Below are 26,279 nucleotides of genomic sequence, written 5' to 3'. Positions count from 1 at the left end.
CCTAAAAAACATCGACAATAACTAATATGAAGAATATATAATTAGTTATATGATTGAGAAAAATCATGTACCAGTGAGTTGGTCAAAATTTCAAGCAAAAAAATTGAACCCAAATGTACTAGTGCAAGTATGCTCGCCAAGTTGACTCTTTGAGTTCGGTCATCAAGTCACCCCACCAAAGTGCCTCATCAAGGTCAGTCTTCAGGTCCACTCATCGAGCTTGCTCACCAAGTCAGCTCACTGTGTCGTACCTCTAAGTGGCCTCACTAAGTCAGCTCGCCCACTTGCCCCACCAAGTTGCCACTTTAAGCGCACTCACCATGTTAGCTCACCAGGCCAACTCCCCAAGTCAACTCGCCAAGCTGAAAATTGAAGTACACTTGCCAAGTTGACTATTCAAGTGTGCTCACCAAGTTGACTCAGAGTTCATTAATCAAGTCACCCCACTAAAGTGCCTCATCAAGGTCAATACTTAAATCTGCTCACCAAGTTAGCTCACCAAGTCGCCTCACCCACATGTCCCACAAAGTCCCCAAGTCCACTTGCCAAGCCGACAATTCAAGTGTGCTCACCAAGTCAACTCTTTAAGTTTTCTCACCAAGCCCATCCCCTAGGTCAACTCTCTAGGTGAGCTCGCCAAGTCACTCCCACCCAGTCACCTCAATGAGTTGACTCTTTCAGTCAGCTCACCAAGTCTACTGTTCAAGTACCTGTTTCTGTTACCTACAATGGGTTTATCTAACTGTTGAGAATGCATCACACCATTTCTTAGTGTCAATTTGCACTGAAAACAATATTTTTTTTATGTCGTGGTAAAGAACAAAGCCGTACATCAATGTATTATCTCTTTGATAATGGAAGTCTATGGTTTGAAAACATGGGTGGAAGTGCATTCCTTGAGATAATGCCTCTGTCTTGTACTGTGAAAGTTGTCTTGGACATCATTCAATTGAATAGAGATCATGCTACTCTGTCTTGATACAGTCATCTGGGACATCTTGTTCCAATTTAAGAAGCTTTAGGCAGCATAGAAAACAAATTTCGAACATAGCAAATAAAATAAAATGGAGACAGGAATAGCACAAAATAGGAGCTCTTCAAGCATGCAATGACAATGCATTAAATTATGTGGCATTTCAAAAGACCTATCAATTAATATTCATGCCTCATTTGAGTTATTATCTAAAGATTTCAATGGAGGAAACTGAGACCTTGCTAATTCTAAGAATAGCTAATTTACTTTTTTAAGAAAGCTGACATAAAATTCTCCATTTTTATTGGTATCAGAGGTCACTGACGACTCGTGTATAGCATTCAAGTTCAACTCATCACAAATACCTATATGATTACAACTCAGATGCACCCACATCCCACTCAAAAATAGCCAGTCAAAAGGTTCTCCTAGTTGTCAATCATAACATAAATCAACCCACTAATCTGTAGAAATTTATTCAGCATAATCTCTTACTTTCTGAAGCTATGCTCCGAGAGCTAAAATTATTTACTAAAATTGCAAGGAAAGAATCCCCTGAATAGCTTCTAAATATTACTGTCTAGACATGAGGAAAGCAAACGACACATATCTGAAATTAATCCTACGGATAAGCAAAAAATTAAGGAACAGGAATCACAAATTAAACTGGAAAAATAGGAAGTGCCGGGTACTAGTACATTATGAAGTCTCCTATGTTACTTTCTTGTTTCTATCTCTTGCCTAAGCATGTGTAGTAAGATATGTCAGTATCACTATGCACAAATATTGGTAAAATGAAAATGTCTGCCACAGTGATCACCTGTCAAAATAACTGAAATGGGAATCCCAGAAATACACATCCTATCATCATGCTAGTACAACTGCACAACTCAAAAACAATACATTAGCAGTCAGGAGAAAAGAACCCTAATGACTCCTATGAATCTATTTAATGATTGAAAATCACATACATGCTGCCAACAGGTTTTTAAAGAAATGTTTATATTCTCTGGACATGATTATTACAAAGACTCTTGAAAGAATATTTTAAATGTAAACCTCAACCCGTTTTATATAATATCTAAAAAACTCACTACCCTATTTTTCCTAAAGCTCTTGATGAACTCAATTTTATAATCTAGTGGACCTAGTGGACCTAATCCCCAACAGGAACAAATAATTCATATACCCCGATCCTAATCTGCCTAGAAAAAGAAAATTACCATCCTAATTACCAAACACAAAAATTGGTTTGTTTGCATTATACACTCTAAATAAATTGCTACCCGCAATTTCATGCTGGTTGGTTTCCTTCATTGTCCATACCCCACTCATCTTCTTCAGCTTCATTTCCATTAACAAGAACCTCTCCTTCTGTAGATCCTTCTGCTTCTACATACCTCTCTCCATCAATTATTTCTTCTTGCGTTTCATCACGAACATAATCTTCAATTGGTTCATTGAGAGAGACGCCATGAACATAATCTTCATGGGTGTCTATTACCTACAAATTTGAATAAGCAAATATATCTCAAACTACAATCAAATACAAAAACACCAAAACATCAATTCAAATGAACAAAATCGTAATCAGGATAATTTAGAATTTAAATACAAGCAAAGATTATATACCTCATGAACAGAATCTCCATTTTCTAGAGGTGCTTCTCCATCAATGTGCAAATTCCTGAACTCCTCTATGAGGTCTATATTCCTTGTATGTATATATTTTGGATAGTCCTCAGTGGGGGGAAAGCCATTCCTGCATTCAATCAAATATGAATGTCAAGCAATAGAATAGAGACTTTATGAGAGTTACAACTGAAAAATGAATATGAACATGTGGTCAAACCAAAATAATATTTCATTCTTGTCATCTATAAACTTGAAGTATAACATTGATAAAAACCTTGACTCCCTTAGTTGAGTTTCAACGGATAGCGCCAAATGCCAGTCATCGAAGAGGTTAGGATAGTCTTTTGGATCTGCTAATGACTCTGCAACTTTTTGATTTACCTTTGAAGCACAAAGTAATGCTAGATTAAAAGAGGAACAAGTAAATTCATCAAAAAACACTACCTGTACAGTCACAGCATCTGAGGCCCACACTTCTTGTTTATACAGCATATCAAGAATCCTTAAGTATTAGCATATAAAATGTACAATAAATGTGTAGAGCAATAAACAAATGAAATCCCACTTTGTACATAAAGAAAAAAAACATGTTTGCTTGTATATAAGTTGGAGGACTTATAATTTCATTTTGTTAATCTCACATTGATAGATATTTTTAAAAAATTTGACATAAAAACATAGGTAGGATAGAATTTTGAAATCTATATTCACATCTACATAGAAAATAAATCTCACACATGATCTTGCAAAATAGTAGGATACCTTACTAAGGTCATCACGCCAAATGGAAGCAATTTCTAAAACCTTGCTTGGCAGATAGGATCGCGCCATAAAAGCAGCTTCTGATATTCGATTAATGCCAATTACCGACAAAAAAATGTTAAAAAAACAAAACTAACCATCCTTTAGCCTAGATTTCTGAATAACCCCAAAGATATGTATAACATCATTCTGCAAGTCACCTTTCCACCAATAGTTGGATGCATTCTTCTACTTTACCCAGCAGGAACAAACAAAGAAATGTAACATTATTTTTCCCCTGGTCTCTAGCAAGATTAGCAAGTTTTGCCATCCCACCTACATCTCTCATTGATGAGTAGAGAAGCAACAATCCACTTAGGTCTGAAGCATGGCTCAGGCACTCCTCAGCCATGTCTAACTGCACCATTGATAAGCAAATGCAAAAGCAATAGATGAGAACATATAACTCCATTTTGGTGTGTTTCAAGTCTGCTTTAAGAGATCAGAGGAAAGTAGTTTTAAGTAACTCAATAGCTCAATGATTAAAACTCGAAATAACGCTGAAATAACACTGTGATTGAGTCTAATCACTCAAAATAAGCTTTTCGTTTATTCTTGTCACTGTCCTTCAGTTTCACATTGACAATTATATCATTTCTGTCAGCTTTTGTAAATAAAAACATTTGAGGAAGTTAATATTTAGCCAACCATATTGTAATTCATTATCTCGCTTAAAAGTTCTTTTTAGAAAGTGAAAAGATAGGAAAATCAGCAAGTCAATGAGGTTCACCTTATTATAAGCACAAACAAATTTGCATTGGTAAAAGCAGTGAATAGTAAATTATAAATCCCAGGCTGATTTTGCAGAACATCAAACAAAATATATGGAATTTGAGGCAACTTATCAATCTATAATCTAGTAAACAAGATTGCATTGAAATCACCTGATTTTAGATTTCAATATGCCTTCATAAACAAAGCATTTCATGATATTTACCAGTAAATAATCAGAAATGGTCAATAGGGCAAAAGCTCAAATAAAAACCAAAACCTGATCTACTGGAATCCTGGTAAGGAAACTCTCGAAAAATAACAAAAGCCAAAACCTAGATTTATTTATTATCATTATTCATTACCATACAGATGGACTGAAGTGACAACTAACACATGGATCTGCTAAATTTCCATGGGCTTTTGATAAATACAAGATAAACAGGATAAGTTCAACAGGCCACCAAAGTTGAGATAATTGATACCTTTCCAGAAGACATGGCTAGTTCTCATAATTGTTTCCATTTTGATTGCCTACATAATAGCACGAAAATTCAAATAATCAATACCAAACATCGCAAAGTAAATCATTATCTAACATAAGATCTAGAAGGTGTTGAACAGCCATATGTCCAGTCAATCCTATCAATAATATATGATATTTGTGTATTTAATGTGAAATTAAATATTATCATCAGCGCAAATGAAAGTTCAAGCTAACTTTTGCCACTTCAATCCTCCCAAGTTGTACTGCCAGATCAAATTTGTAGTCTGGATCTATAGACACTTCAAGTGCTTCCTCTAAAATGCCTCGTGTCTCCAAAAACCAACCCACACTTTAAAAAGAGAGAATTACATTTTATCAGCTAGATTCAACCAAAAACCTAGAAATTTGACACTCTCATTCAAGTATTGTTCTAATTATCAAACATAATAGACATGTGTAGATATATGTCAGTTAGCAAAACATCAGAATACATGAGTAAATATCCATTGATGTTTCAACTTTTAATTTAAGAACATTAAATTTAAAAACTACCTATTGAGATGCTCTTGAGGAATTGTAGGTAAAACTTCATTTGCCCTATCAAGGTCACCCCGCATAACAAGTGCCTTATACTCTATCAAACTAATGAGTAGTATATAGCCCATCACACTGAAATAACACAACACAAAGCAATGTCAACGACTGGTTTTGAAAATAAAAATATTCTAAATGCACTTAATGTAAAAAGCCTTTGAAGTGCACTCACTTAAACTCTTTGTCAATAAGATACACCCGACTCTGACTTGCAAGATAGCCTAACAAATACATAGGCCGATCTATGTGAGACATTGGTGTTACCTGCAATTTGGGATCGCACTCAATCAGTTTCACTGGTTATTAATAATAATAATTAACTAAGACTCACAGATGAAGAACATCAAGCATCTGGCTCTAGTTGTGAAAGTAAATTCAGCCAAGGCACACCTAACATAGGAAATTACATGACAAATCAAGAGAGATCCAATAGAAATACGTTGCTGGTAGTGATGCATAATAAATACCTCACCACCAACAGAATAATTGAGGCGCCAAGATGAGTTATTGTATATAAAACAATCACCAACCCATATTCCAGTCCTAACCCGCTCACTTATCTCTTGTACAAGTTCAAAAGCATCCTCTACCCCCTGTTCATCAATAGGCTTACCAGCATCCAAGCATGCAGAAACAACAGCACACTGTAAAAACCATAGAAAAGTAACATTATTATTCATTCAATCCAAGAATAGTGGAAAATATTAAGTAGTAAAAGCCTCAATTGCAGCTAGTACAAAGCTGTCCCCTTATAAAATATAGGAAAGAAAGCACACTTTGCAAGATTTCAGCAACTGAATTAATACTACAAGTTAATTGGACAGAACAAAACATGTTTGAGCATCTTACATTGTATTTCAGAATATAGAATGAATCGTCACTGGCAATTGCAACAAGATCACCACTATCAGCCCAGTAAATGTTCTGTACCAAATAACATATGAAGCATTAGTTAAGGAAAAGAAACTAAAGGTTAACCATGAATCTATTATTTTCTGTATTAAAGTATCTTTCAGCTAATAAGGCCTAGGTACAATACTCAATGCAGGATCATATGAGTGTGTAGACTCACTTTCACAGTAACATCAATATGCCGAATTACTTGGCATTCAGCCCAATCATAGAAGCACACAAAATCATTTGAACATATAGCCAAAAAAGCTCCACCATAGATAGACTCTGCAAAAAAGGTTGGACGAATACTTTTCCTCTCCTGCAACATAAAGTTCTAATCAGTTATCCATCCTTTTTGTCAATGATGTCAAAAAGGCTAATGGAACAAAATTGGTACTTAATGCCCTTAATCACAGCCTGATGATATATCACACACAAACATGAGATGTCAATAAAAAGAGCAGTAAATCAATCTAAGTTGCAAGGAATGTCTCTCTCTAAATATACTCGACAAAAAAATAGGTTGTGTACCTAGGACATCTGTGTCTTTTAGTTAACTTCAACAAGAAAACCAGACTCTTGATTAACAAATATTTGCTTCCCTAAGATGAGATGTGAGGAGGGCTCATAAAAATTCAAAAGTGGTTAGCTGAACTTTGAAGCATAAACATTTGCAGCTTTCATTAATCAGCTACATGTTCCCAAGGATAAAACTTTGGGCAAGCTAGAGGGCCATTGAATAAAAATTGCTTTCAACCTGAAGCCAAACCCAAAATGTCTACAAAAAGAGGTATTTTCAAAAATGCCTCACCCACGTAGAATCTATAACTGCAAAATTTTGAGCAATTGGTTTAAACAACAAACCTTTGTGGAGAATTAACCAAATAACCAAACCAAAAATTCTGCTAGAAAAATGCTTGAGATTCTTAGAGATATTGAGATCATATTGTCTATCTAAGTCCTTCATTCTCTACCTCTTTCTTGCTAGCATGTGCAAGCATGTCTATTTGAACCCCCAACCCTAAAAGTGACCACTAAAATAGTAAAAAGACCAAAAAGTGTTTTATATGTCATGTCTGAATTTGTGGTGGTGCATTTTGCTATGTTCTTTAATATTAGCATAGTGGTGTATGAACTTATTTGCTGCTACACATATACATATATACATACACACATATACATTTACATATATAAACACACAAGCACATATACATTTATAACATATATTCTTTTACGGACAAACCCACAACAAATCTGAACCCAACCCAAAAAAAAATTGAATGAATTTTGAACCCAAAAGTGAACTGGCAACTTAGCAAAATATTGTCAAACTTTAGTCTGTTGGATTCATTAGATCTATTTCTTATACCTTTTCATGCAAATTTTCTGTCAACATCACACCAAGGGGCTATTTAAAATAAGAATCCTTGTGAAATACAATTTTCAGCAAAAGCAGTGAAATTTTCATAAAAAATTTTCATAGTGTCATCTTCTATATTATGATTGAAAGTCTCACAAATATCTTTTACAAATTGAAAGGTTTTCATTTTGAAGTTATCAAAGACATCACATGTAGTTATTTAATGATATTTCATGTCTAGATCTAGAATTAACTTTGTGGAATAGTGATGAAAGGCAACTTATCCTCAATTATTACTATTGGATCATTTTGTTCAACTATATAATAAAGAATATGATTTTTGGCAACACTTCACCCATACAACGGACATTTTCCCTAATGTGAGATTGACCGAGAAGCACCCCATTGGCACCATACAATTTTTTTGAAATTGATTCAAATCTTTTATCCTCTCCTCTGTATTTTGGGCAATGTTGACTTCTGAGCTTATGAAAAGGTGATCACTTACAACATTTGTTTCCTTGGGGAAGCTGGGATTGAAAAGTGGTAACAGATAACAGTGAAAATGTTATATGTGGATTCAACAATGGTATCAAAACAACATATTGTTCTAAGAAAAATATTGGACAAGTAACTAGCTCATCACTTGCAAGCTATCACATCCATCATTGACCATAAGTTAGCTAGAAAGTCCTCTTCAGGACCTTCCTTAGAAAGTCTTTCTGAGCCATTCTTGCAAAGTCTGTTTTGTTTTTTATTCATTATCTATTTCTTTTTTTGTTTAGCCATTTGATTTCTTAACTCTCTTTTTTGGTGTTTTATTTCCTATAAATTCTGGTTCTTATTTTCTGAAATACTAACATACATACAATTTTCATAGGTTTGATACAAAAAGAGGCATTGATTGCCTCAAATACCACCTTGCTCAACTCATTGGTCAGGATGTAAGTGAATTGAAAAATGAAAACCCTACTCTTATTTGTGGGGGAAAAAAAAACAAAAGGTGTTAGATTGTGGTGACTAACCAGACCCTAGATTATCAAAACTACAATACTCATGACATCAAACTACAGACATTCAACTTATTTAGAAAAATTACACTTTGCAAATAGTGATGTAGTTTACGAATTTGTGAACCCAAGTTGGGTTTTAACCAAACCCTAGATTATCAAAACTACAATACTTCTAGAAAAATTACACTTTGCAGATAATGATGCAGTTTACAAATTTGTGAACGAAAGTTGGGTTTTAACTAAACCCTAGATTATCAAAACTACAATACTTTTAGAAAAATTACACTTTGCAAATAGTGATGCGTTTACAAATTTGTGAACCCAAGTAGGATTTTAACCAAACCCTAGATTATCAAAACTACAATACTCTGACCTTAGGCATTCTACAATTCCTCAGGTATTCTACGATTTCTCAAACATTAAATAAAATTGAAAGTAAAATTTTTACAAAGGTTTCATGATATGTTTATCTATCCTCTCCATTAAATTAATCTTTTTTATCATTTTATTATTTTAAAGAAAGAAATGCACACATACAATCTCCTCCCTATAAATATAACCTTTATGACTATTCTATGGTTTAAAGGAAACAAGAAAGCTATGAGAATTTTCAACTCAAAATCACTATGGGCATACACTATAGTCCATTGTGCTCTAAATCCACTCGGTAGGAGGATCCAATTTTTAAAACTTGAAAAAAATAAAATTTAAAAAGTCTGGCCAAAAATTTACTCAACCTGAGATGGATGCAAGTAATCTTTTTAAAGATATAAGTAGGACTACACACTACTCACATAGGAGAGGGGTGGCAATTAAGAATAGGTATACAAGTAGATGAGAGCATATTGGAATCATGATAAGGAGAATCAATAGCTAGTCACACACACTCAACTAGTTAACATTCACAGGAGACCCATAGAACACTATAGTCAGTATTGATGGATAAAGGTCATATTTTTAAGGAATCAATTCATAGAAGACTTGAATAGATAAGCATATGCAGGAAAACCTAAAGAAATTATTTGGAAACTTGTAAACATTATGCAATAGAAAATAATATCAGTTTAGGGAAATAATGGATTAGCTTAGAAAAAATCATGAAGGAAAATCAATTCAAGCACCAAACAACAAAGCATAGCAGTAGACAGTACTCGTATATACCCGGTATGCTAGTGGTTTCCACCACAATGCGAATGTTATATTGGATTCATCATGGCTCCACACACCTTGGGCCAATAGTTTCTTTTGGGTTAGGCAATGTGAGCTTTCAACATTGACTTTCAATCCAACCACCATTGGTAGTCTGACCGATCATGGCTCTGTAGCTGCTTGGCACAATCTTTCTAGCTCCAAACAAAAGTTATATCCTGTAAATTGAAGCTGATTTCAAACAAGTATTGATCCAGGGCATAAAATAATTGTAAAATCAAATTATAGTATAAACATTGACTAAAAATCAAATTTTGAATCAATATACTAAACAAAAGACGAAAAGAGGAACACAGAAAGAAAAAGATTTTGAAAAGATTTCAAAGATCAATGGCCATGCTCTAAGCATTGTCAAGAAATGCAACCCCATTAGTTGCATATGTGAAACAAAGAGTTGAAGTTCAAGGTTAATTACCTTGCACCCATCCTATACGTGCTCCAACAATCAACAAAGGAGATCTATGCTACCCATGTTCAATATGACTTCTACCTCCATGGATTCATAATTCAAACTCATTTTTTGGGAGAATTTATTGCTTGTTGAGATATTATTATAAGTGAGCAGCCCTGTGCCCATTTGTAATGGAGAATCCATTTCATGTAAGTGAGCTATTGAGTCTCATATATATAACACTTTTTGACTCCTTATTAATCAACAAAGGAACCTAAGTGTATGTGTCTTGCATTGTAGATGGTTGTTCTCAAAAGTCTAACTCTTAATTGTGTCTATGAATGTCTAATGCGTATGTGTTTTATCATTGTTACTTTTGTGGACTAGTGATCCATGATTCATAAAGCTCTATTTCAAAAATAAGAGGATATATGTTGACCATGAGACTCTTCATTTTTGTTATTTCCTCTATTCCTTTTTTCCTCCTTTCATTTACAATAAGGTTTATGCCAGAATAGGTGAAGAACTGGCCTTGTAATCATGGATATTGACTCACAAACCTATCATGCATTTGTGTGGCTTTCCATGATTGGTAGTTAAGCAGGATGGATTTATTCTAAACAAATATTTAGACCAACAATTCAACCCTTGATCCATTGGGAATGACCTCATTGATCTTGGTTTACCACATATAATTTCAAAATCTAGAATATTAAAATGTAATTAAATGACACAACCACTGCACAATTGCTAGACTCTTGTATATGATGACACACGAAATAAGCCACTCCTTTTTCTGTCATCAAGCCTATGTTAAAGTGAAATGGTTGCTCTAACATAAATACACTACTAGATGTTATTTCCATTTTACATTTATCTACCATCAAAAGAAAGTTTGTGGAAATGATTGTTGAATGTCTTCTAACACATGGCCTAGCAAAATATGCAAGAAGCAAATGATGTCAGTTTGTTGTCTCATTTCATTTGAATGAGAAGTTGTTGTTTCTGGCATGTATCTTGCATTGACAACAAGCAGTGGCAAGTCCCTGAGACACCAGCACATAACTGGTCCCACATTAGTGGCCTTTCCTACTAAGAAATTATATTGTAGTTGGTGTGTGATCAATGTTAGTTTTTGAAGGTATATGATCCAACCATTAAACCATACAAATGATAGAAATGTGTTTAAAGAGTAGCCTTTAACACCAACCCAAGCTTACCCTAAATGACATAGCTTGTGTTAGTGTGGTTCAGCTCTTCAAAGTTTCCACGTGTGAATTAATCCTTTCACGTCGCCTTCTTTCAGCTTCACTATGACTCTTTGATGCTACAAGAGCCTTCACTTCTGAAATCTCTTTCAATGTCAACTAATTTGAAGCATTCATGAGCTCTCCTCTACTACAATCAAGCACCAAAGAACCCCAGCTGTCAAACCCTGTTGGCGCTAAAGCTGTAAAACCCTTTTGGCACATACTCTTGGCCACAAAATGCACTATAGGAAATGATTAAGCCACACAAGCTATCTTTCCCGTAACAATAAATGAGAAATTAGGGCAGCAACAAAGAAATTAGGGCGGCAAACAGAGTTTTTATTTATTTTGACACAGTGTAAGCCCATGTTGGTTGAAATTTTGACCAACAAGGGCTTGTATTTAAAAATGTGTGTGTGTGTGTGTGTGTGTGTGTGTGTGTTGCCTTGCATATTTTGACCAATTTGACCCCATTTTATTAGATGGTTGAAAATTTTGGTCTAAAAATGGGGTCAAATGTACTAGTGTCAATCACATTGATTCCCTGATCCTAACTGTTTGGTTCAACAAACTCAAAATCTGAAAGTGTCTAATCAATGAAAATTCCAACTATCAATCTCATAGCTAAAACATCAATCTCAAGTATTTGAATAGAACAACCTAGAAATATTCAATATATAGCAGAGAACAGAGCAAGAATCAAACATATAAGTAAATTAATTTTAGTTGGCCAATGTAAGTTTCCTAGCCAACAAAAAGACAGTCTTGGGACATCTTATACTAAAATTTGGAAAGTGTGTTCCAATAGTTCATCAACGACACATTCAAATCCATTTGCCACAAGATATTCTAGAATAGTCAATGCCTTGAAATGACAAAATATGAGTTTCTTAATAGAATGTTTTACAACTCCAAAGGTGCCATAAGATGAGAACAAAATCAATTTTTTAGTTTTGACAGAAGATGAAAAAAGGAACACTTCCATTGCAAAAAAAAACATGTTTTTAAAAATTACAAATGTCAGCTTAGGCAAGTCATATACCATTGTTGACTTTTGGCATGAACCAAGTATATGCAGCTTGAAATTACTAACTACCAGAGAAGGATCAGAATAATCTACCTTGTAAACATGATGCCAGTTTCTGCTGGTGTCACTAACCCTTTTCCAGAGAACACCCATAACCAATTGGCTTTCATTATTGCATCAAATACAAATTTCTTTATCCATTATTTGTTGGATGACTGCCAAAAAGAAATGTAAATTTTTGTGAGAGTTCTGATGCAAAACTCTAAAGATGGTCTTACAAATTTCTTGTAGCTTGAGCAATCTTAGCCATAACCGTCCCATGTGGACCCCAAGGTTCATCGCTTGTTGCATCAAGTACCTAAAAAATAAAGAAAGTGATCTATGAGTTTCCAGTTTGAAATGCCAGACAAAAAATATCATAAGAGATTTAGCTAAAAATGCACAATCTTCTCTCTAAACTAAAAAGTGTTCTTAAACCCATGCAGTCAAGATATCCCATGTCAACTTCAATTGTTGTGGACTGTTCTTTTTCATTTAAAATTTCAATTGCTTTCAAAATGGTACTAGATGATTTGTCATAGCTAACCCTCAGGCTGAAAGAGGAGTTGCACATAAGAGTGAACTCTATCTCTTTTTTAGTTAAAACTTTATCTGTGTAGTTGTATTAGAAAAATCCATATAATGTTCTAAAGAATCCATATTATAGGTATTTATTACATCATTACTAGGACAATGCTATTGATTAGGATTATGTTGTAGTTAAATCAAAAAAAAAATTATATGTATTCTACATCTTTCGTCCTTAGTTTTAACCAATGACAGGGAAAAGTCATAAAAATGTTGTCAATAAATGATGGGAAAAAATTGTCAATAAATGAAAGAAAATAGTCATATTAAATGCAGTTCAGCCATTGCCTCATTTCTTTATTAAAAGTTGACAAATACAATTGATTATTAACTTTTCACTTAATCCAACAAAGTACATCAACGGGAAGTTTGTTGACTTGTGTGTCTTTAACTAAAATTGTACAAAACAATAACTAGAATAGACTATCTATGTTTACATCACAATATACATTAGATTTTTTTGTACAAAATGAGATATTGTAAATTCAACTTAACTCATAATATATGCAATATGCCTAAAATCCAAGGTGCAACTCAAATCTGATCCAGTATTTATTCTGCAAGATTAACATCTATTGCTAGAACAATATTGAAACTACTACCATACATCAACCTATAAGTTAAGGTTGCCCATATCTTAACCTACTATACATGCTTTTAGAGCTGCTAAGTTCAACTGCTCAGGTTTGTTACATCAGAAATACTAAAGCAAATCCAACTAACATTGAGATGAGTAAGACTCATTTAGTCATCAATCTGCTATTGTTATGGTTTAAGACCAATTACAAAAGTCAAATAGTTGCTGCTTAAATGAATTGACTATTTCCAAACTAATTAAGTGCCTTTTGAACAGTGACCCTCATGAGTTGGCAAGGTGATTTGGGGGTCTCAGTTGGGGTCTCAAAACTTATTAATGTCAAACTTCTAAACTTAAAAACAAAATGAAAATGTCATCATTAACTCTACAATCAAGGAATGAGCATTAAATACTTCTGATCCACAAATAATAATAATTTGGCAGAGAGAAATTTGGCGATTCTTACCAATACATCAACAGTGATCACAGTGAGGATGAATTGAATTATGAAATGACTCTTCAATAAAAAAAAGCAAAAAAATGACTTAGAATCAATTGAAAAACAACACACAATAATTTGATCAACTAAATAAGAACTTCATTCAAATCAGGTCAAGTGACTTACACAAAGATTTTGCATGATTTTTTTCTGCTGTTGAGAATGTTGATAGGAAAAAATGACCACAGGTTGCTAGATGAATATTATGACCCAACTAAAGAAGAAATATTTTTATAATGAAATGAACCAAGACTGTTCTTCTACAACTGCTGCTCCAATCCATAAATTCCTGTTCATAAACAAGTAGCATTTATAAAATGTATAATATATGTCTAAAATGGTGATTGATAAGATACAATCCATAAGTAGGAGATATTTTAACACAACAAGTCAAATTGTGATATTGCTATCAGGATTTAACTGTGTGATTTTTGAGTCAAACTCGTCGATACATATTTAATGAAATGAATGGAACCTATCTCTCATGAGAATGAATGGAACAATTAACACTCATTGGATTTGGGTGATGCTCATAGAGGTGAAGCACCAAGACTTCTCAGGAGGTCACCCATCCAAGTACTACTCCAGCTCTAGCATGCTTAACTACATAGTTTCATCCATGGCTAAACCCACTTTGCTTGCAACTCCATTTGCAAAACCTTCACCAAGTGTTGTGCCTTATGACCCATTCATTAGAAAGCCCCTTAAGCTCATCAATTGATAAGTAGGAGATATTTTTACACAGTGTCACATTGTGATATTGCTATCAGTATTTAACTATATGATTTTTGAGTCAAACTCATTGACCCATATTTCATGAGTAGTGGTTCACTGAACCCATCTCTCATGAGAATGATTGGAACACTTAGCACTCATAGGATCTAGGTGATGCTCGCAGAGGTGGACCACCGAGATTTCACAGGAGGTCACCCATCCTAATACTACAACTTGAGCACACTTAACTACAAAGTTTCCTGATAGCAATATCATAATTTTTTAAAAAATTCTTAACCCTTATATTTTTTCGCAATAGCTTGCTAGTTCATCTACACTTATGAGGAATTATATCACACACTCCTGGATCTACTTAGTAAAGTGCAATTGGCTACACTGAAAAAAGGAAAAGGACTTGGTTTACGTGCATTCAAATCTACTGCTCCTTAAAAAAAGTGGCTAAGAGGGGACACAAGGGACTGAGATAATAATCCCATAACATATTTACTTGTATCTTCCACTTCCCACTTTGTTGCACTTGATGTTGATGATGACTATGGGAAAATTTGTGGGCATTGGAGTGCTAGTGCCAATGCCAATGCTAGTGGAGCCCTATTTGTGGTTCTTCTAATTTACCACGACCTATATCATCTAATATAGATGGTGATGATATTTTGTAAGTCCCATATTATTTTTTCTTAAATGATGACTCACTATTGACAATTGACATTATTATTATTTAATTTTAATATATATTATAACATTTGAGTTTCACTAATATATCATTCGTATTTTGAATTGAAATACTGCTACAAATATGCATATTTTATATTTTAAATGTTTTTGTATTGACGAACTCAAGACCAGATTCTTTTTGATAAACTCTTCAAACCATACCTATGAACCTAAACCCAAACCACTACGAAGGCGAGTAACTTAGATTTTAAGTAAACAATCTTTGAGAAATTATTTCTTTATGTTATGGCCCCATCTTGAGCATTGTTTGCTCTTGTGAGTTTACGCATACATTGTAGGATTATCTTGCCTTTGTTTGACTTGTTGTATAAAATTATCTCCTACTCATCAATTGATGAGCTTAAGTGACTTTCTAATGAATGGTTCATAAGGCACAATATTTGGTGAAGATTTTGCAAATGGGGTTGCAAGAAAAGTGGGTTTAACTAGAGGAAATTTTGTAGTTAAGCGCGCTCGTGCTGCAGTAGTACTGGGATAGGTGACCTCCCGAGAAGTCCCAGTGCTTCACCTCTATGAGCATCACCTAGATTCAATGAGTGCTAAGTGTTCCATTTATTCTCATGAGAGATGGGTTTGGTGAACCACTACTCATCAAATATGGGTCAATGAGTTTGACTCAAAACTCACACAGTTAAATCCTGATAGTGATATCACAATTTGACTTCTTGTGGAAAAATATCTCCTACTTATAAATTGATAAGCTTAAGGGGCTTCCTAATGAATAGTTCATAAGGCACAACACTTGGTGAAGGTTTTGCAAATGGGGTCGCAAGCAGAGTGGGTTTAACCATGGAGGAAACTCCATAGCTAAGTGCGCTAGAGTTGGAGTAATACTAGGATGGGTGACCTCTTGGGAAGTCTTAGTGCTTCACCTCTATGAGCATCACCTAGATCCAATGAGTGCTAAGTGTTCCATTCATTCTCATGAGAGATGGGTTCAGTGAACCACTACTTGTGAAATATGGGTCAATGAGTTTGACTCAAAAACACAGTTAAATCCTGATAGCAATATCACAATTTGACCTGTGGAAAAATATCTCCTACTTATCAATTGATGAGCTTAAGGGGATTTCTAATGAATGGTTCATAAGTCACGACACTTGGTGAAGGTTTTACAAATAGGGTTCCAAGCAGAGTGGGTTTAACCATAGAGTAAACTCGATAGTTAAGGTGCTCAAGCTGGAGTAGTATTGGGATGGGTGACTTTCGGGGAAGTCCCAGTGCTTCACCTCTATGAGCATCACCTAGATCCAATGAGTGTTAAGTGTTCCATTCATTCTCATGAGAGATGGGTTTGGTGAACTTGAAATATGGGTCAATGAGTTTGACTCAAAAACCACACAGTTAAATCCTAATAGCAATATCACAATTTGACTTGTGCAAAAATAACTCTTACTTATCAATTGATATGCTTAAGGAGCTTTCTAATGAATGGTTCATAAGGCATAACACTTGGTGAAGGTTTTGCAAATGGGGTTGCAAGAAGAGTGGGTTTAACCATGGATGAAACTCTGTAGTCACGCACACTCAAGCTGGAGTAGTACTGGGAAGGGTAACCTCCCAAGAAGTCCCCATGCTTCACCTTTGTGAGCACTACCTAGATCCAATGAGTGCTAAGTGTTCTGTTTATTCTCATGAGAGATGGTTTTGGTGAACCACTAGTCATGAAATATGGGTCAATGACTTTGACTCAAAAATCACACAATTAAACCTTGATAGCAATATCACAATTTGACTTGTTGTGGAAAAATATCTCCTACTTATGGATTGTATCTTATCAATCACTGTTTTGAACATATTATACATTTTATTAATGCTACCTATTTATGCATAGGCAATTATGGATTGGAGTGGCAGTTGCAAGAAAGCAGTCTTGGTTCATTTCATTATAAAAATAGTTCTTCTTTGGTTGGGTCATAATATTCAACTAGCAACCTATGATCATTTTTTCCCATCGACATTCTCAACAATAGAAAATCATGCAGAATCTTTGTGTAAGTCACTTGACCTAATTTGAATGAAGTTCTTATGTAGTTGATCAGATTATCATGTTTTTTTTTTCAATTGATTCTAGGTCTTTCTTATCTATTTTCAATAGTAGTAGTTACATAGAGGGGATGCAGGGATATGCTGATAAACTTAAAAACATTTGGAAAATGCTTCTGTATAGTGAGTAGCTACCTCTACTCTTTGAAGAGCTATCCTTGAGTTTTGTTTTGTGTTGTTGATGTCATAGACACACCTACACAACCATTTATGGAGCTTTCACACAAGAAAATTTATCATATGAAAGGCTTCCTTAAATTTAACACAACATAAGATAGAATGTAGATATGAAAATGCTTCTTGTTCTAAAATGGTTGCACAGAGTGTTGGATCTGAGTAGCCCAACTACAATTTCATTTTTTTCACATGGGTTGTAGCAAATATGATTAAAAATTTGGGATAAAGTTTTGGATGCTTGCTGGGAGACACAGTTCAATTTAGATAATGTGAAAAGAAGATAACAAGTTCCAATCTTAAAGTCAATACATCAGATCAAAAGATCAAAGGTTGCTATATAGAGAATGATTCTTTTCCTATGTCTATGTATATACATGAGAAAAGATGGGAAAAATTTACAGGAAAGTAACGTGAATTTTTCAAATTCTTTTCAATGGTATCTCCTTTGGGTACTTCTCTTTGAGGGGTCTACTGCAGGTTTTGTATTTTTCCTCATGGTATTGATTCTATTTGCTGACACATAAGGTAGTGATCTACAGTATAGTAGATAAAAGCATTTACCAGCTACACTTAATACATTAAGAGAAGATTTATTGCAATTCAAGCGCATGCAATAATTTTTATGAGTTGTTTGATTTGAAGGGACATTTGACATTAGATATTTAGGTACTATCTTCCATCCTGCCATATATATTTGGTCTTGGCCTAAAAAATAAAAGAAGATCCAAACTACTTACCTAGATTCTGCTTCCAGCGACCAACCAGAGAAACTAGAGATTTGATGAAGATCCACACTTATCAAATGCATTGCTTATTTCCTCCAAACAAAGCTTTGATTCCTCATCTTGTGAGCAATTATTTGTTACTTCATGACCACAATATTTGAAGTGAAAAAGAACTTGTTCGACATAGAGTGGATGCTTACCATCATGACAAGTGCTTTCACACAGGTGACCGCATTAGAGAAGAGCCCTACAAGGCCATGTGCAGAAAATAGGATTGAAAGAAGAAGCATCTTTAATGCACAGAACAAAAGGATGTCTTGGATAATGAAAATATATTTCCTCACTCAAACAATCTTGTTCTTTGAAATCTAACAAGAAGTTGTGATTGCCACAGAAATATAGTGCTCCTCTTGCTCGCGATACAGAAACGCAAGCCTATTTTGCTTAGCCAGATATCCAAGATTTCTATCATCATTGGATCTTACAAGGGAAACAATCACAATGTTATTCTTTGAACCCTGAAACCCCAACAGTAAAACATCAAACAACCACATTGACAATGAAATAGGGCATCGACCTTTTTCATTTTCAAAACAATATGAAGCCTATTTTGGTAAAAATTTTGACCAACACAGGCATGGATTTTAAAACAAACATATTTTTCCTTGCATAGTGCGACCAATATAAACCATTTTAATAGATGGTCAAAAAATTTGGTCGAAAAATAGGGTCAAATGTACTAGTGTGGAGATTAACTAAAGGAGATGAAAATGACCCTATAGTATGAAAAATGAAAGTTAGGGTTGGATTTTGGACTTGGTAATGATGCTAGGGGTTGATGTATGCAAGGTGGAATATGCAAGAGATGGTGTTCAAGGGTTGATAATGATGTTTGGGATATGCAACATGAGGGTAAATGATCGAGAAGAGAATTTGGTTGATAGACAAGTTGATAGGGATTGATAGTGAAAATGATGCTAAGGTTTGAACAATGCAAGATGAAGAGGATATGCTACTAGGGTGGGTCAAAATGATGTTTAGGGATGTTAGGAATATGAAAATGCTAATGGTAAAGGTATATGCAAGGTTTCTTGAACTTAGGTGAAATATTTTAAAGGTATTAACCTAAGAGTGTAATGTTATGACAACAGACTTTGGATCTTGACCAAAAAAAGACAAAAAGTGATAAGATCAAAATGACAAAGTCAAATCTACCTTTACATAGATAGTGTTTGACCAAATAAAATGATAAAATAAAATGATAAAATGACCATGGTCAAGATCCATTATCCATTGACACAATGTAACACTATAGGCTCCATACTTTTGTTTAGATTTTTGACTAAATTCAAAGGTTTTGGGGTGCAAAATGACATTTAGGAGACTTGAAATGCTAGTCATACTAATTGTATATGCACTATGAAAAGTTCCTAAGGTGAAAAATGAAATTTTGGGTGCAAGATGTGGTTTTGGGTCAAATGTAGAATGAGGAGGTACACAGGCTCCTAGATGGAGTTTTAGGGTCCCAAAATGTAGTTTGGAGGCCTAGAATGGTCATGCAAGTGCCCAAGTGCACCTTGAAAGCACCAAGTGCACTCCAATAGTACCAAATATTCCTATGGTGTAGTTGGGGCTAGTTTGGGTGCAGTTGGGAAGCTGGGTTAAAGGTTTGTTGATTCTAAGTGGTGTGGTTGCCAAATTGATATGCCAGGAAGCTAATATGATAGGGTTGATGTTAGGATGGGTTAGGAGGTTCAAAAAAGGGGTTATGACCTAAGGAATGGTGTCTTAAGTGAATGAAATGAAGACTAGGAGATGCAGAATGCAAATCAGGGCATGCTGAGACAGGAGGACCTACCCAAGTACCTAAGGACATTGTAAAAGCCTCAAAATATTGTCTGGACTCCCAAACTAGGTCCTTAGACCACCAAGTGCACTCATACAACACCAACTATGCCTATGGTGTAGTTGGGGCTAGTTTGGGCACAGTTGGTAGTCTCAAGGCTCAGTTGGTAAACTAGGTTGAAACTAAGGCAATTCTGGGTGCTATGTTTTTTAGATTGATGTCACAATGAGCTAAACAATAGGGGAAAATGCTAAGACTAGAATGGAGGTTCAAAATGATGTTTATGACACCTAAAATTAAGGTTAAAGTGTGCAAGATGAAGGTTGTGTATGTAAAGATACAAGATGGGCAAGGCAAAATGCAAGTTTTTGGGTTGAAATGCAAAGAATGAAGGATGCAAACTAAACCTTAATGAATACAATGTGAAGGATGAGGGATACTAAGTAAGTGCTAAAAGATGCAAGATGAAATGTATATGATGCAAGTATGAGGCCTAGACTAGGGTGAATGCAAGTGGATTCTATGCAAGGATGAAATCTACATTTTGCCAAGCATGTTTAGGATCACAAGTTGCCATGTTTTCCAATATTTGAATGTGTTGAACCAAAGTTTGTAAAGTTTTGACAATGTTTGATGTTTTGACAAGGTTTTTCAAGTTTCTAAGGTATAAATTTTAATTTTGGCTTTTATCTTTATTGATTTTTTAGACTCATGCAAGACACATTAAGAGAAGAATAGTTGTTGTTAAAAGTGAATAGTCACACCACAACATAGGTTTTAAGACCATATCCACTGAATTCCTTCTTGAACCAAAGTTTAGTCACACTTATCGAGAGTAGAGAACCTAGGATCTTGGCACCATAGGCTCCCCCTTATGGTGCACTCACTTCTTGGGGCTACCAAGATCCACTTCCCAAGGGGCATGACTTCCCAAGGGATTGTTGCCTCTATTAGGGACTGTGAGAATGTAAGATGTCTTCATGGGCATGGGTGACCCCTTGAGCTAGTGGACAGAAAGGATTTTGACCACTAAAGCATGGTTTTGAGTAAGGGCATTCCATTCAAAAAGTGGATGATAAATTTTTGCAGAAGGTCTCCCATCCTTGAGAACTAGGGTTTAATGTAGCACAAGGGTACTAGAGGAGAGCTATCATGCAACAATACCACCAACATGGCTTTCACCATAATCAATTTTTATATAGCAGCTAGAATGTTGACTTGACTTTTGGCTCATTATCGCTCTGAGGTCATCCCTTGGCATACCCAATGTTGAGTATCTTGATCCAAGGTAGGCCTCCTATAGAAGTTACACAGATTTCTCTTACACCCAAGATCCATGAATGGTGAGGGGAGAGGATACATCCAATGTAACCCCTAGGGATTAAACACCATAGACATGCTAGACAGAAACATAATAGTTATTCAAACTACCACTTTTTCTTGAATTGTTATTCTATTAAATTGTACAACATTTTAAAATAGTTTGTATTTGCAAATTCAATATCATGTTCTTCTTCTAGATTCAAAATTTTAATTCATTTCATTCTTAGATAGAATGACAACTAGGTTTATAGGTTTTGATGGGCTGGATGGTATCAAGTCCACAATATAGAATTTCATGGAGACTTCACTCTATTTTTATGATATGCAAGATTTCCAAAAGAGGCTAAAATTAGAACTGATTCACCCCATAACTGAGAAGCTTTGAGGATGTGGACTAGTGGAAGTAGCTGGTTTCCTAGTGGAAGTCCAAGCTTTGAAATTGATTTATGAATGCAAAAATCACTACAATTTGGATACCAGATAGATTGTGTTACCAGATGTTATAGTATTGATCTCCATTAAAAAGAAAACTATGTTAAATTTCCTCCAAGTTCCAAAATGGGAGGAGTTTTTGGATTTGATAGTGTGAGGAGTAGTCTTTGAGTTCTCTACAAAGAAGATGATCTGGAGGAAGGAGGTTATATAGTCCTAGTTTCAAAGAGCTATGGAGTTCCAAGAGTAAGGTCCCCAAAATTCTACTTGGTGCTAATCTCAAACTCAAGATTGTAGACATTCTGATTCTCCTACATAGACTGAAAGGTGAGGTAGAAGCTCTAAATTTTGTTGTGCAATATTTCTTTTTGGTATAAATTATTTGTTTAGATACATAATACATTGACTGGGCTCATGAGGTAAGTGAAAATCATTCCAATGCTCTCAGTGCCCCAAAGTTCTAAAACACTTCCTATATGTCTTCTTTTTTTATTTACATGCTAGCATCTCTGCAGTTATGGTCAAGCCTCCCAAGAATAGAAAATTTTCTTGATGATGTGAAGTGTTATGAGTTCTATCCTTGTTTGTAATTGCAAAATAGTTATGTGGAGTATTTCAAAGTTAATGATGTATTCACTATGAGAATTTGTAGGGAGCTTTAGGGATGCCTAGAGAGGAGATTTAGCCTGGAAGCAATGGTGGCTATTAGCTAGTTTGAAAATTATTTTATCCAGTTCTCATCTTTCTCGTATTTGTGCCTATCATCTTTCAATGGATTCCCATTGAAGTTGCCTAGGTATCTGAATGGCATGATTGTGCTGATAGAGATCATGAGGCAGGAAATCCAGATGAATGAGCTAAGTGGGAGCTTAAAGAAGAAGGGATATGAGTTCCCTATGAAAGTAGGGGCTTTCAGTTGTGAGTCCTAATCTGATGCAAAGAATATGCTTAAAGTGTTCGAGATGAGGTAAAAATTGGAGATGTACGAGGTCTTGAGACCTATGTTTGATTTTAACATATATGCTAGGGAGGTATTGTAGATTGGGATTGTGATAAAACACATTACCACTATTGAGGATTATTGAGTAGATTGTAGAGATGAATTTGAAAGTCAAGATCATGCTTTCACCAAGCTCGTAGTGGGGCAAATAGAAACTTATAATATCAATCTTGATGTTGAAGGATTGGAGGATGATGGGAAACATATGTATAGCAATACATATCTAACTAAGTTAATGTAGTGCCTGCCCCTAGTCTACATTTTTCTAGTTACATTCTTGATATCATTGCCAACTCTTTTAGGCCAAGTTTTATGTTTGATAATTAGTAGCATTATCTTGAGATTATCAAATATTGTTTTACACTCAGTTATTATATGATGAGATTACTTGGTACTCTATATTTCAGGCATGTATGATGATTATTCAATATTTTCAGTTATTGATGATGATTAGTTAGATGGTTTATTATACACATGTTTTCTTATGGATACTTACCCCATACTGCATGTGTATGGTGTGCGTGTTTATTTTATTTATGTATGGTGTTTCTGATGTGGTTAAGGAAGGGAGTCATAGTCACCTGCTAGTCAGGATCTACATGATGCACCACTTCCTGCCATTGTCTGTTTAGCTTAGAATATTGTGTTTTTACATGCGTGGATTTTATGCAAGTTGCAGGTACCGGGTATCGACTTCCCTAAATTGCCAGGATGAGCGTACCCTATCGCATTGTCTCAATGGTAAGAGAGGGGAGATAAACTCTTAAGTCCAATTCCTAAACCCTTTAGCCAATTGTCCTAATTGATAATTAGGACAAGTATCTGAGTTAAGTACCCTCCAAATGCATCAAATGATGTTATTTCATGATTATAACCCTTTTTTTTTTATTTAGTATGTATTTTTCTATGATGGGTTTTCGTATGTTGCTTTATGAGTCTTTGATGTATTTTCTATTATTAAGTCTAATTAAAAAGATTAATTAATGATTTAATTTAATGGTGAATTAATATGATATCTTTAAATATTTAATTAATTGAGAAATTAATTAAATAAAAAGAATTGAATTTGGAGATAAAAGTTTAAGGATAATTTAGAACATGATAATATTTATTTTATTTAATAATAGTATATTTAGAGTTCATTTTTAAATAAATGCTAAATATTATTGTTATTTAAATTAATTAAATATTTTATCAATTAAGTTTCTAAAATAAATTAAAAGTTGAAAAATATTAAATTATTAAGGATTCTAGATCACATGATCTAAGCATGAGTTTAAATATGAGAAATTAATTAAAAGATAAAATAATAGAAAATAATAATGTTATTTTATTTTCATAAAGTGCACATGAGATTAAAGTAATAAATTAATTTAAAATAGAAGTCAAGTGGAATATTAAATAAAGTTATTTAATAATTCAACTTAATGTGCATGAAAAGATGAATGCAAAATAAAAGAAAAGATAATAAAAGTAAATTGGGAGTTTGAGTCTGTTAAGCAAGGAGTCCTCTCGGGTGAACGCACAATTAGTGCCCCGATTTGAGGAGAAAACTCCTTATCACAACTTTGGGGTTCATTTTTGGGGGACCGGGAATTTTGGAGAGACAGGAATTTTGGGGAAACAACTTCGGAAGGAAATTTCAGAAGGAGAATTCTAGGAAAGATTTTCAGAAGAAAGTTATTGAAGAGGAGCGAGTTCTCTTACAGTTTTTGGGAATTGCGTATTAGCATCAGGTTCAGGTAGGGTCTGATATTTTGACCCCTAAATGATTTAAGAAATTTAATATGTTCTGTCTACTTCGTGATTGTAAGAACTTGTCTTCTCGAATGTGTGAATTCTTCGTTCTAGATCTTTTGCTATCCGATTTCATCTGTAAATCTAGATTGGAAAACTATTTAGAAAACCTCATTCGTAGGTAAAAAGGGAATTTGGATTAAATCGGGTTTTGGGTTGAATTAAAATTGAATTGAGAAATTTAATTTAAAAAAATGTTTGATCTTGGAAATGAAAATCTTAGAATGAAAATTCGATTGGTTCGATTTATTTTCCTATCAGATTAAATAGTAATCTTTTATTAAAATAAAAAATAAAAAATCATTATAATAATAAATTGTTATTATTATTAGGAGGGTTTTGAATTGTTATTTTAAAATAAATATAAATCGTTTGATTAAAAAAAAAAAAACACAAAATAATAATAAATAAAAAAATTCATATAATTATTGGGGGGGGGGGAGGGAATTACCCCGTACCCCACCCCCACTGCTACAGCTCTGCGTGACAGTACCTGCCATCGTAGGCCCTACGATCGCAGGACTGCGGCAAGCCGCAGGCACTTTATTAAGCCGACAGGCTTATTAAAAATACGTGCGTTGTTTTTTTAATATTTGATTTTTAATTCGTATTTAAATTAGTATTATTTATTAAAAGGTTTTATTATTATTTAAAAATTTTATTAATAAATTTTAATATATTTTATTTAATAATATTTTAATAATAATCTTTATTAATATTTAATAATTAAATATTAATGCATTTAACATAGTTTTTGTAAATATTAGTTTATTAATAATTTTTGGTTAAATATTAATAAATTAATAATTAATGAATATATTAATATAAGTAATTAGAACAGTAATTATTGATTAATTTAATTAAAATTAGTTTAATTAAAGTTAATTAATAATGAATATTATTGATTAAATTATAGAATTAGATTCTTGATTTAATGGAAGTCATTATAGAAATGGATTAATTGCGAAAAAACTTATTACTTGAAACATATATGAAACTGGAACTTAAACCCTATTGTGTATTTCAAACCAAACCCAAACTATGAAACTATATTGTGCTGTTTGTACTGACTATGCATTGGGGGTTTTGGGTTGTTCAGATGTTGACCAGTTTAGGTTGTTACTAGAGGTTTGGGGGTTTTGTGAATGTGATGTTATAATGATTTGGTCTCGATCTTTCTTAACTTGACCATGGTAATGTGATGGAGTGCTCTATGATGGATGTATTTACTGGTTGTTATTGCTTTCCAGTTTCCTTGTGTGAAGCTGAAGTGTATGTATTTGAGTTCCCTAACTTAACCATTTTTGAGTCATCGATCAGTTATATATAGGATTTTCCTTCCAGTCGCTTTGAGAGGACTGAGATGTTTTGGATGATTTGTTCTTGGTGATGTCACGTTGTGACATGTTTTGACT

The 26,279-nt window shown here is 34.1% G+C and overlaps 1 pseudogene; it reads right to left on the bottom strand.

Moving 5' to 3' along the window:
- Positions 1–2,079: 2,079 nt before the first annotated feature.
- LOC149533370 (coatomer subunit beta'-2-like) overlaps positions 2,080–26,279 on the bottom strand; it is a 34,179-nt pseudogene continuing 9,979 nt past the window's right edge.

Source organism: Cupressus sempervirens, chromosome 10 (assembly GCF_028749045.1).
Source record: "Cupressus sempervirens isolate cs-2001-9-10 chromosome 10, ASM2874904v1, whole genome shotgun sequence".
Lineage (NCBI taxonomy): Eukaryota > Viridiplantae > Streptophyta > Pinopsida > Cupressales > Cupressaceae > Cupressus > Cupressus sempervirens.
This window is presented reverse-complemented; position numbering and strand designations above follow the sequence as displayed.